Source organism: Entelurus aequoreus, linkage group LG20, assembly GCF_033978785.1.
Source record: "Entelurus aequoreus isolate RoL-2023_Sb linkage group LG20, RoL_Eaeq_v1.1, whole genome shotgun sequence".
Lineage (NCBI taxonomy): Eukaryota > Metazoa > Chordata > Actinopteri > Syngnathiformes > Syngnathidae > Entelurus > Entelurus aequoreus.
The window spans coordinates 46,119,725-46,135,699 of record NC_084750.1 but is presented as its reverse complement, the minus strand read 5'-3'; the positions used below and the strand labels follow the sequence as shown (position 1 = coordinate 46,135,699).

General features: G+C 33.1%; 1 long non-coding RNA gene across 1 annotated transcript in view; it reads right to left on the bottom strand.

Moving 5' to 3' along the window:
• Nucleotides 1–14,249, bottom strand: part of LOC133635708 (uncharacterized) — a 14,409-nt gene extending 160 nt beyond the window's left edge. The window contains exons 1-2 of the long non-coding RNA XR_009822118.1: nt 14,172–14,249; nt 11,268–11,418 (exon numbers count right to left, since the gene is read on the bottom strand). This is a non-coding gene — a long non-coding RNA (uncharacterized LOC133635708). The remainder of the gene's footprint in view (nt 1–11,267; nt 11,419–14,171) is intronic.
• Nucleotides 14,250–15,975: the final 1,726 nt, after the last annotated feature.

The window sequence follows — 15,975 nt, the reverse complement described above, 5'->3', positions numbered from 1 at the left end:
CCATGTCCACCATCCACACATCTTATCTTTGGGCTTGAAAGAAGAGCATGGCAGTCAAGAAGAGGAAAGGCAAGAGAGCAGGTCATTGAATTGTTGTCACATTGAGTGATTGCACACTTGCTTCAGAGATGTTAGCACAAACACACAACACACAAACACACAACACACACACACACACGCACACACACACAACCATCTGGCTATTTAAACACTACCATGAGTCAAAGTAACCTTGTATGTATATACAGTAGCTTTACAAAGCCCTGATCAATCACTTTGATTTTGTTTAACTCTGTTCATTTTAAGATGTCATTTTTAATCACATTGAAGAAAATATATTAAAAAATGAGCTGGTCTTCAACCTTTTCTTCTATATGTGGTCTTGTTCAATGTTTATAAACTGTTTAAAGTTGATTTATTTTACTAATGTATAATACACCGCACTAGTTTAACAATAAAGATGCAATAGTACACACTAGTACACCACAATATATTTTAACCTGACTAACAACACATAAAGATGCAATAGTACACACTAGTACACCACAATATATTTTCACGTTACTAATACACATAAAGATGCAATAGTACACACTAGTACACCACAATATATTTTCACCTTACTAATACATATAAAGATGCAATAGTACACACTAGTACACCACAATATATTTTCACGTTACTAATACACATAAAGATGCAATAGTACACACTAGTACACCACAATATATTTTCACCTTACTAATACATATAAAGATGCAATAGTACACACTAGTACACCACAATATATTTTCACCTTACTAATACACATAAAGATGCAATAGTACACACTAGTACACCACAATATATTTTCACGTTACTAATACACATAAAGATGCAATAGTACACACTAGTACACCACAATATATTTTCACCTTACTAATACATATAAAGATGCAATAGTACACACTAGTACACCACAATATATTTTCACCTTACTAATACATATAAAGATGCAATAGTACACACTAGTACACCATAATATATTTTCACCTTACTAATACATATAAAGATGCAATAGTACACACTAGTACACCACAATATATTTTCACCTAACTAATACACATAAAGATGCAATAGTACACACTAGTACACCACAATATATTTTCACCTTACTAATACACATAAAGATGCAATAGTACACACTAGTACACCACAATATATTTTCACCTGACTAACAACATATAAAGATGCAATAGTACACACTAGTACACCACAATATATTTTCACCTTACTAATACATATAAAGATGCAATAGTACACACTAGTACACCATAATATATTTTCACCTTACTAATACATATAAAGATGCAATAGTACACACTAGTACACCACAATATATTTTCACCTAACTAATACACATAAAGATGCAATAGTACACACTAGTACACCACAATATATTTTCACCTGACTAACAACATATAAAGATGCAATAGTACACACTAGTACACCACAATATATTTTCACCTTACTAATACATATAAAGATGCAATAGTACACACTAGTACACCATAATATATTTTCACCTTACTAATACATATAAAGATGCAATAGTACACACTAGTACACCACAATATATTTTCACCTAACTAATACACATAAAGATGCAATAGTACACACTAGTACACCACAATATATTTTCACCTTACTAATACATATAAAGATGCAATAGTACACACTAGTACACCACAATGTATTTTCACCTTACTAATACATATAAAGATGCAATAGTACACACTAGTACACCACAATATATTTTCACCTAACTAATACACATAAAGATGCAATAGTACACACTAGTACACCACAATATATTTTCACCTTACTAATACACATAAAGATGCAATAGTACACACTAGTACACCACAATATATTTTCACCTAACTAATACACATAAAGATGCAATAGTACACACTAGTACACCACAATATATTTTCACCTTACTAATACACATAAAGATGCAATAGTACACACTAGTACACCACAATATATTTTCACCTTATTAATACACATAAAGATGCAATAGTACACACTAGTACACCACAATATATTTTCACCTTACTAATACACATAAAGATGCAATAGTACACACTAGTACACCACAATATATTTTCACCTTACTAATACATATAAAGATGCAATAGTACACACTAGTACACCACAATATATGTTCACCTTACTAATATATATAAAGATGCAATAGTACACACTAGTACACCACAATATATTTTAACCTGACTAACAACACATAGAGATACAATAGTACACACTAGTACACAACAATATATTTTCACCTTACTAATACACATAAAGATGCAATAGTACACACTAGTACACCACAATATATTTTCACCTTACTAATACATATAAAGATGCAATAGTACACACTAGTACACCACACTATATTTTCATCTTACTAATACATATAAAGATGCAATAGTACACACTAGTACACCACAATATATTTTCACCTTACTAATACATATAAAGATGCAATAGTACACACTAGTACACCATAATATATTTTCACCTTACTAATACATATAAAGATGCAATAGTACACACTAGTACACCACAATATATTTTCACCTTACTAATACATATAAAGATGCAATAGTACACACTAGTACACCACAATATATTTTCACCTTACTAATACACATAAAGATGCAATAGTACACACTAGTACACCACAATATATTTTCACCTTACTAATACACATAAAGATGCAATAGTACACACTAGTACACCACAATATATTTTCACCTTACTAATACATATAAAGATGCAATAGTACACACTAGTACACCACAATATATTTTCACCTAACTAATACACATAAAGATGCAATAGTACACACTAGTACACCACAATATATTTTCACCTTACTAATACACATAAAGATGCAATAGTACACACTAGTACACCACAATATATTTTAACCTGACTAACAACATATAAAGATGCAATAGTACACACTAGTACACCACAATATATTTTCTTCTTACTAATACATATAAAGATGCAATAGTACACACTAGTACACCACAATATATTTTCACCTTACTAATACATATAAAGATGCAATAGTACACAATAGTACACCACAATATATTTTCACCTTACTAATACACATAAAGATACAATAGTACACACTAGTACACCACAATATATTTTCACCTGACTAACAACACATAAAGATGCAATAGTACACACTAGTACACCACAATATATTTTCACCTTACTAATACATATAAAGATGCAATAGTACACACTAGTACACCACAATATATTTTCACCTTACTAATACACATAAAGATACAATAGTACACACTAGTACACCACAATATATTTTCACCTTACTAATACATATAAAGATGCAATAGTACACACTAGTACACCACAATATATTTTCACCTGACTAACAACACATAAAGATGCAATAGTACACACTAGTACACCACAATATATTTTCACCTTACTAATACATATAAAGATGCAATAGTACACACTAGTACACCACAATATATTTTCACCTTACTAATACATATAAAGATGCAATAGTACACACTAGTACACCATAATATATTTTCACCTTACTAATACATATAAAGATGCAATAGTACACACTAGTACACCACAATATATTTTCACCTGTCTAACAACACATAAAGATGCAATAGTACACCCTAGTACACCACAATATATTTTCACCTTACTAATACATATAAAGATGCAATAGTACACACTAGTACACCACAATGTATTTTCACCTTACTAATACATATAAAGATGCAATAGTACACCACAATATATTTTCACCTTACTAATACATATAAAGATGCAATAGTACACACTAGTACACCACAATATATTTTAACCTGACTAACAACACATAAAGATGCAATAGTACACACTAGTACACCACAATATATTTTCACCTTACTAATACATATAAAGATGCAATAGTACACACTAGTACACCACAATATATTTTCACCTTACTAATACATATAAAGATGCAATAGTACACACTAGTACACCACAATGTATTTTCACCTTACTAATACATATAGAGATGCAATAGTACACCACAATATATTTTCACCTTACTAATACATATAAAGATGCAATAGTACACACTAGTACACCACAATATATTTTAACCTGACTAATAACATATAAAGATGCAATAGTACACACTAGTACACCACAATATATTTTCACCTTACTAATACACATAAAGATGCAATAGTACACACTAGTACACCACAATATATTTTCACCTTACTAATACACACAAAGATACAATAGTACACACTAGTACACCACAATATATTTTAACCTGACTAACAACATATAAAGATGCAATAGTACACACTAGTACACCACAATATATTTTCACCTTACTAATACATATAAAGATGCAATAGTACACACTAGTAAACCACAATATATTTTCACCTTACTAATACATATAAAGATGCAATAGTACACATTAGTACACCACAATATATTTTCACCTTACTAATACATATAAAGATGCAATAGTACACCACAATATATTTTCACCTTACTAATACACATAAAGATACAATAGTACACACTAGTACACCACAATATATTTTAACCTGACTAACAACATATAAAGATGCAATAGTACACACTAGTACACCACAATATATTTTCACCTTACTAATACACATAAAGATGCAATAGTACACACTAGTACACCACAATATATTTTCACCTTACTAATACACATAAAGATACAATAGTACACACTAGTACACCACAATATATTTTCACCTGTCTAACAACACATAAAGATGCAATAGTACACACTAGTAAACCACAATATATTTTCACCTTACTAATACATATAAAGATGCAATAGTACACATTAGTACACCACAATATATTTTCACCTTACTAATACATATAAAGATGCAATAGTACACCACAATATATTTTCACCTTACTAATACATATAAAGATGCAATAGTACACACTAGTACACCACAATATATTTTCACCTGACTAACAACACATAAAGATGCAATAGTACACACTAGTACACCACAATATATTTTAACCTGACTAACAACACATAAAGATGCAATAGTACACACTAGTACACCACAATATATTTTCACCTTACTAATACATATAAAGATGCAATAGTACACACTAGTACACCACAATATATTTTCACCTTACTAATACATATAAAGATGCAATAGTACACACTAGTACACCACAATATATTTTCACCTTACTAATACACATAAAGATACAATAGTACACACTAGTACACCACAATATATTTTAACCTGACAAACAACACAAAGATGCAATAGTACACACTAGTACACCACAATATATTTTCACCTGTCTAACAACACATAAAGATACAATAGTACACACTAGTACACCACAATATATTTTCACCTTACTAATACACATAAAGATGCAATAGTACACACTAGTACACCACAATATATTTTCACCTTACTAATACACATAAAGATGCAATAGTACACACTAGTACACCACAATATATTTTCACCTGTCTAACAACACATAAAGATACAATAGTACACACTAGTACACTACAATATATTTTCACCTTACTAATACACATAAAGATGCAATAGTACACACTAGTACACCACAATATATTTTCACCTGTCTAACAACACATAAAGATACAATAGTACACACTAGTACACTACAATATATTTTCACCTTACTAATACACATAAAGATGCAATAGTACACACTAGTACACCACAATATATTTTCACCTTACTAATACACATAAAGATACAATAGTACACACTAGTACACCACAATATATTTTAACCTGACAAACAACACAAAGATGCAATAGTACACACTAGTACACCACAATATATTTTCACCTAACTAATACACATAAAGATGCAATAGTACACACTAGTACACCACAATATATTTTCACCTTACTAATACACATAAAGATGCAATAGTACACACTAGTACACCACAATATATTTTCACCTGACTAACAACATATAAAGATGCAATAGTACACACTAGTACACCACAATATATTTTCACCTTACTAATACATATAAAGATGCAATAGTACACACTAGTACACCACAATATATTTTCACCTTACTAATACATATAAAGATGCAATAGTACACACTAGTACACCATAATATATTTTCACCTTACTAATACATATAAAGATGCAATAGTACACACTAGTACACCACAATATATTTTCACCTAACTAATACACATAAAGATGCAATAGTACACACTAGTACACCACAATATATTTTCACCTTACTAATACATATAAAGATGCAATAGTACACACTAGTACACCACAATGTATTTTCACCTTACTAATACATATAAAGATGCAATAGTACACACTAGTACACCATAATATATTTTCACCTTACTAATACATATAAAGATGCAATAGTACACACTAGTACACCACAATATATTTTCACCTAACTAATACACATAAAGATGCAATAGTACACACTAGTACACCACAATATATTTTCACCTTACTAATACACATAAAGATGCAATAGTACACACTAGTACACCACAATATATTTTCACCTAACTAATACACATAAAGATGCAATAGTACACACTAGTACACCACAATATATTTTCACCTTACTAATACACATAAAGATGCAATAGTACACACTAGTACACCACAATATATTTTCACCTTATTAATACACATAAAGATGCAATAGTACACACTAGTACACCACAATATATTTTCACCTTACTAATACACATAAAGATGCAATAGTACACACTAGTACACCACAATATATTTTCACCTTACTAATACATATAAAGATGCAATAGTACACACTAGTACACCACAATATATGTTCACCTTACTAATATATATAAAGATGCAATAGTACACACTAGTACACCACAATATATTTTAACCTGACTAACAACACATAGAGATACAATAGTACACACTAGTACACAACAATATATTTTCACCTTACTAATACACATAAAGATGCAATAGTACACACTAGTACACCACAATATATTTTCACCTTACTAATACATATAAAGATGCAATAGTACACACTAGTACACCACACTATATTTTCATCTTACTAATACATATAAAGATGCAATAGTACACACTAGTACACCACAATATATTTTCACCTTACTAATACATATAAAGATGCAATAGTACACACTAGTACACCATAATATATTTTCACCTTACTAATACATATAAAGATGCAATAGTACACACTAGTACACCACAATATATTTTCACCTTACTAATACATATAAAGATGCAATAGTACACACTAGTACACCACAATATATTTTCACCTTACTAATACACATAAAGATGCAATAGTACACACTAGTACACCACAATATATTTTCACCTTACTAATACACATAAAGATGCAATAGTACACACTAGTACACCACAATATATTTTCACCTTACTAATACATATAAAGATGCAATAGTACACACTAGTACACCACAATATATTTTCACCTAACTAATACACATAAAGATGCAATAGTACACACTAGTACACCACAATATATTTTCACCTTACTAATACACATAAAGATGCAATAGTACACACTAGTACACCACAATATATTTTAACCTGACTAACAACATATAAAGATGCAATAGTACACACTAGTACACCACAATATATTTTCTTCTTACTAATACATATAAAGATGCAATAGTACACACTAGTACACCACAATATATTTTCACCTTACTAATACATATAAAGATGCAATAGTACACAATAGTACACCACAATATATTTTCACCTTACTAATACACATAAAGATACAATAGTACACACTAGTACACCACAATATATTTTCACCTGACTAACAACACATAAAGATGCAATAGTACACACTAGTACACCACAATATATTTTCACCTTACTAATACATATAAAGATGCAATAGTACACACTAGTACACCACAATATATTTTCACCTTACTAATACACATAAAGATACAATAGTACACACTAGTACACCACAATATATTTTCACCTTACTAATACATATAAAGATGCAATAGTACACACTAGTACACCACAATATATTTTCACCTGACTAACAACACATAAAGATGCAATAGTACATACTAGTACACCACAATATATTTTCACCTTACTAATACATATAAAGATGCAATAGTACACACTAGTACACCACAATATATTTTCACCTTACTAATACATATAAAGATGCAATAGTACACACTAGTACACCATAATATATTTTCACCTTACTAATACATATAAAGATGCAATAGTACACACTAGTACACCACAATATATTTTCACCTGTCTAACAACACATAAAGATGCAATAGTACACCCTAGTACACCACAATATATTTTCACCTTACTAATACATATAAAGATGCAATAGTACACACTAGTACACCACAATATATTTTCACCTGTCTAACAACACATAAAGATGCAATAGTACACCCTAGTACACCACAATATATTTTCACCTTACTAATACATATAAAGATGCAATAGTACACACTAGTACACCACAATGTATTTTCACCTTACTAATACATATAAAGATGCAATAGTACACCACAATATATTTTCACCTTACTAATACATATAAAGATGCAATAGTACACACTAGTACACCACAATATATTTTAACCTGACTAACAACACATAAAGATGCAATAGTACACACTAGTACACCACAATATATTTTCACCTTACTAATACATATAAAGATGCAATAGTACACACTAGTACACCACAATATATTTTCACCTTACTAATACATATAAAGATGCAATAGTACACACTAGTACACCACAATGTATTTTCACCTTACTAATACATATAGAGATGCAATAGTACACCACAATATATTTTCACCTTACTAATACATATAAAGATGCAATAGTACACACTAGTACACCACAATATATTTTAACCTGACTAATAACATATAAAGATGCAATAGTACACACTAGTACACCACAATATATTTTCACCTTACTAATACACATAAAGATGCAATAGTACACACTAGTACACCACAATATATTTTCACCTTACTAATACACACAAAGATACAATAGTACACACTAGTACACCACAATATATTTTAACCTGACTAACAACATATAAAGATGCAATAGTACACACTAGTACACCACAATATATTTTCACCTTACTAATACACATAAAGATGCAATAGTACACACTAGTACACCACAATATATTTTCACCTTACTAATACACATAAAGATACAATAGTACACACTAGTACACCACAATATATTTTCACCTGTCTAACAACACATAAAGATGCAATAGTACACACTAGTAAACCACAATATATTTTCACCTTACTAATACATATAAAGATGCAATAGTACACATTAGTACACCACAATATATTTTCACCTTACTAATACATATAAAGATGCAATAGTACACCACAATATATTTTCACCTTACTAATACACATAAAGATACAATAGTACACACTAGTACACCACAATATATTTTAACCTGACTAACAACATATAAAGATGCAATAGTACACACTAGTACACCACAATATATTTTCACCTTACTAATACACATAAAGATGCAATAGTACACACTAGTACACCACAATATATTTTCACCTTACTAATACACATAAAGATACAATAGTACACACTAGTACACCACAATATATTTTCACCTGTCTAACAACACATAAAGATGCAATAGTACACACTAGTAAACCACAATATATTTTCACCTTACTAATACATATAAAGATGCAATAGTACACATTAGTACACCACAATATATTTTCACCTTACTAATACATATAAAGATGCAATAGTACACCACAATATATTTTCACCTTACTAATACATATAAAGATGCAATAGTACACACTAGTACACCACAATATATTTTCACCTGACTAACAACACATAAAGATGCAATAGTACACACTAGTACACCACAATATATTTTAACCTGACTAACAACACATAAAGATGCAATAGTACACACTAGTACACCACAATATATTTTCACCTTACTAATACATATAAAGATGCAATAGTACACACTAGTACACCACAATATATTTTCACCTTACTAATACATATAAAGATGCAATAGTACACACTAGTACACCACAATATATTTTCACCTTACTAATACACATAAAGATACAATAGTACACACTAGTACACCACAATATATTTTAACCTGACAAACAACACAAAGATGCAATAGTACACACTAGTACACCACAATATATTTTCACCTGTCTAACAACACATAAAGATACAATAGTACACACTAGTACACCACAATATATTTTCACCTTACTAATACACATAAAGATGCAATAGTACACACTAGTACACCACAATATATTTTCACCTTACTAATACACATAAAGATGCAATAGTACACACTAGTACACCACAATATATTTTCACCTGTCTAACAACACATAAAGATACAATAGTACACACTAGTACACTACAATATATTTTCACCTTACTAATACACATAAAGATGCAATAGTACACACTAGTACACCACAATATATTTTCACCTGTCTAACAACACATAAAGATACAATAGTACACACTAGTACACTACAATATATTTTCACCTTACTAATACACATAAAGATGCAATAGTACACACTAGTACACCACAATATATTTTCACCTTACTAATACACATAAAGATACAATAGTACACACTAGTACACCACAATATATTTTAACCTGACAAACAACACAAAGATGCAATAGTACACACTAGTACACCACAATATATTGTCGCATGATTAGCAATACCAAGACTCATGTTTATGTTTTTTAAGCAACTGATGTTGTTTTTCAGACATTTTCCACCTTTGTTCTTTCATCACATTCACCGCAAACGTCATGAAATGGCATCAAAAATGTCCTATAAATCCTAATTATGCTCTCAGGGTGAACACGAACGTTGTGAATGAGCAATAATGCATTATCATTGGCATCACAGCTGCCTTGGCGACCATCTGCCTTCTCTTATTATTCATCATCACAACACAGGCAGCGCTTGTCCACTGTAATTACACAACAACAACAACAACAACAACAGTTTGAATTACCTGTTTGATTCTTCCAAAGGACTCGTAGGCCCGCCCGCGGATTTCCCTCATTCTCAAGGATTGTCACCTTGGTCACCTGTGGATGAGGTAGGTAGGTATAGGTGTGCTGAACGCGACCTGACTGCATATCACACATATGGAAGAGGCCTGGCTGGAAATGGAAAATATCACAATTGTACTCTTCACATTGACTTGAAATCACATACTGTACATGTCACAAAGATTATACTTCTTCACATTACCATTTTGAGCAGACCTGGGCACTCTGCGGCCCGCGGGCCACATCCGGCCCTTTGTGCATCCCTGTCTGGCCCGCGTGAGGCCAAACATAAATGACAAAATACATTTAAAAAACCATCTATGTCGTGCGTGCAATACAACTGTGCTGCTTTTATTTTGAAAAGTGTTATTTATGGGCGTATGTCCGGGTGTAACCTGTGAGTGAAGGTGCACAGCGACAAGTGATGCACGATTATCCCCGAGACGCTAAAAAGAGAAAAGTTGATGAGGAATGGCGTGTTTCCAACGAGACATGGACTGCCAAGTATTTCTTTGCAGAGATGAAAGGTAAAGCCGTGTGCTTAATTTGTGGTACACATGTTGCTGTGTTTAAAGAATATCATTTGAATCGCCACTACACGACGAAGCACCAGGAAAAATACCGGAATCTGTCTGATGAAGCGCGCGCAAGGGAGGCTGATGCGTTGATGGTAAAACTGCAAACCCAACAAGGACTTTTTGCCAAATTTCACACCCCCAGAGATGCAGCTGTCAGGACAAGTTTCGTCATTTCTCACAAAATCGCCAGAAAAAGTAAGGCGTTTTCTGACGGAGAGTTTATTAAGGAGTGCTTATTGGACTCTGTTACGCCTAAATGCCCGGAGAATAGGGGCGCATTTGAGAACGTGTCACTCTCCTGACGCACTGTAACGAGGCGGGTTGAGACCATCGCTGGAAACTTGGAACTTCAGCTGAAGAACAGAACGGCCGACTTTGACTGTTTTTCACTGGCTTTGGATGAGAGCTGCGATGCACGTGACACCGCCCAGCTGCTCATCGTCTTACGTGGGATAACTGCAGACTTTCATATCACGGAGGAGCGGGCAGCCATGCTGTCAATTAAAGAGACAACCACAGGTAATGACTTCTTCACATAGGTAAATGTGTGTTTGGACATGTTAGGACTGAAATGGGACAAGCTGGCAGGTGTGACAACAGATGGTTGTCCAAATCTGACGGGGAAAAATGTTGGACTTTTAAAGAGGATGCAGGATAAAGTGACAGAAATTGACATTTTTGCATTGTATTATACATCAGGAAGTGTTTTGTAAGACAGTGTTAAAAATAAAACCATCAAAAGCAATTTTGCTTTTGTATAAAGTTAAGTTAGGTTAAATGAAATTATTATTATTATTATTGATCTTACGGTATATCAAAAATAATTTTAGCAAAATTTAATTTAAATATTGTCGGTGTGGCCCTCCAGCAGTGCTCGGGTTGCTCATGCGGCCCCCGGTAAAAAATAATTGCCCACAACTGCTTTTGAGATATGTTTCATTTTATTTTATTATCCTAATTCAATTTTCTTTTCTTTTTTGTGAAATAATATTGGCATTGAGCACAAGACTGTTCAATGGAGGTATGTACGTATATTTTGTACTACATGTTCGTATATTTTGTACCACATGTATGATGAGGAGCTGACTAGGACATACCCAATAAAACAACATATTGTATGGGCAGAGGTGGGTTGACTACCCACAATGATTCCCGGGCGCGGCTACCGCTGCTGCCCACTGCTCCCCTCACCTCCCAGGGGGTGAACAAGGGGATGGGTCAAATGCAGAGGACACATTTCACCACACCTAGTGTGTGTGTGACTATCGTTGGTACTTGAACTTTAACACACCTAGTGTGTGTGTGTGTGTAACTATATACTTGAACTTTAAAATGGTATGTAAGTACTGTTACTTTGGAACAATATGACTCAAGTAAAATTAAAACAGAGTCATCTAAATAATTACTTAAATAATAGTTAGTATTGTGTGAAAAAAAATATTCAAGCATTGAGTAACTTGTGATTTATTTAGTAGCTAATTACCATGAACTGATTAACGTGGACCCCTGACTTAAACAAGTGTAAAAACTTATTGGGGTGTTACCATTTAGTGGTCAATTGTACGGAATATGTACTGTACTGTGCAATCTACTAATAAAAGTCTCAATCAATCAATCAATAATGTTTGATGGTTCTTGGACTACAACTGTAGTTGGCGTGTGTGTGTAGAATATAAAAAATAATCTACAATTTACTGCAGTTAGAAGTGGAGTTCTGGTAAACTGAAATGTGAACATGTCTACAGACACTCGTCACATGATATAAATGTTCTTTTTACTAGTTTGAAAGTCATCATTGAAGATATGTGCTGCCTTCATGTCACTTTTTAGTTACTACGTTTTTATGCACTAAATTAGTCTGATTCGTCAAATAATGCCGTTTTTTTCTATTTTCACAGCTCAATGAGAAGTTGTAGTTTCCATGCTCTTTATCTCTAATGTGAGTGGCGCAGCGCGCCTCTCCTCCACTAGGGGGCGACTGTGCTCATTTCATCTTGTTTAGCATGTTAGAATGTAGTAGTGGAAGTGCGCCTGTCCTCCACTAGGGGGCGTCTAAAATCATTTAATCTCGTTCAGCCATGTTAGTAGAAGTAGTAGAAGAAGAAAATGCTACATGCTAATACGCTAGCACGAGTAACTTTCAAGCTTCGTACAACTTTCCATTGATATTTAATGTTATTATTTTTTTTACTGTGTTTAAATGACATTTGGGTTTTTTTTCCAGTTCATCAGAGACATACAAAAAAAGATCGTTATTGTCGCCAACTGTTGTAGGTTTCTGCTTACCAGTTGTCTTAAACGTCCGGGATGTGCTGACGTCACGTCACGTGATTAAAGTTCTTCTTTTGGTAACATTCTGTCACTTGTGAAACAAGGAGGTTTGTATTTGATCATTTAAATACTTGACACATTCTCACCTGTTTCAGCTTCCCGCAGCTGTGCTTGTTGCGGCTTTGATTGGTCCAACGGAGTCACGTGACAGTGCCTGCCGGAAGTAGGCTCGCCGACAAATGAATTCCTCTTTGCAAGCCTTAGATTATAAATATTTGTGACATAAATAAATGTAATGATCTGAATTAAACTCAGTACAACGGAGTCAAAGGAGAGTTTTTTTCTTCTTGAATTACTTAAGCAAGTATGTTTGAGTAATTGAATCAAAAATACTGAAATTCCACGACATAGTGAATTTGCAAACAGCTAAAATGATACACAAAGCAAACTATAACCTGCTAGTCAAGAATGTACAACAATTCTTCTCAAAAAGAGGAGAAATATAATCTTAGAGAAAAATGTAATTTAAAACATTTGTATGCACGCACAACACTTAAGACCTTCAGTATATCAGTATGTGGAATTAAATGATGGAATGGATTAAGCAAAGCAATCAAACAATGTACTAATATGATACACTTCAAGAAACTCTTCACACTTAAAGTGTTTACAAAGTACAAAGAAGAAGAACCGTGATAACCATTGTCAATTTATTTCATCCATCCATTCATTTTCAAAATAATCTTACTTATCTCACCATATGAAATGTAATTTACTTCACCAATTATTATTTATTTATATTGTGATTACCTATGGAGTATTTTGTGAATAAATTGAGAACAGGAAGTGAACAATAGTGTTAGCAACTGTTATGTAAAGGAAAAGGGGTAGGATTAAAAAAAGCTCTGCTTCTTCCTACTCCTTTTCCAACATGTTGAAAAGAGGAACTGGAAATTGTGATGTTCCATGTATGCTTGCATGTTGGAAATAAACTCAAACTCAAGTATGTTGCATTAAAGGCCTACTGAAAGCCACTACTAGTGACCACGCAGTCTGATAGTTTATATATCAATGATGAAATCTTAACATTGCAACACATGCCAATACGGCCGGGTTAACTTATAAAGTGACATTTAAAACTTCCCGGGAAATATCCGGCTGAAACGTCGCGGTATGATGACGTATGCGTGTGACGAAGTCAGAGTAACGGAAGTTATGGTACCCCGTAGAATCCTATACAAAAAGCTCTGTTTTCATTTCATAATTCCACAGTATTCTGGACATCTTTTGCAATTTGTTTAATGAACAATGAAGGCTGCAAAGAAGACAGTTGTAGGTGGGATCGGTGTATTAGCAGCGGACTACAGCAACACAACCAGGAGGACTTTGTTGGAGCGCTAGCCGCCGACCTCACCTTGACTTCCTACGTCTCCGGGCCGCCAAACGCATCGGGTGAAGTCCTTCGTCCTTCTGCCGATCGCTGGAACGCAGGTGAGCACGGGTGTTGATGAGTAGATGAGGGCTGGCTGGCGTAGGTGGAGAGCTAATGTTTTTAGCATAGCTCTGTGAGGTCCCGTTGCTAAGTTGCTAATAGCTTCAATGGCGTCGTTAGCACAGCATTGTTAACCTTCGCCAGGCTGGAAAGCATTAACCGTGTATTTACATGTCCACGGTTTAATAGTATTGTTGATTTTCTATCTATCCTTCCAGTCAGGGGTTTATTTTTTTGTTTCTATATGCAGTTAAAGCACGATGCTATCACGTTAGCTCATAGCTAAAGCATTTCGCCGATGTATTGTCGTGGAGATAAAAGGCACTG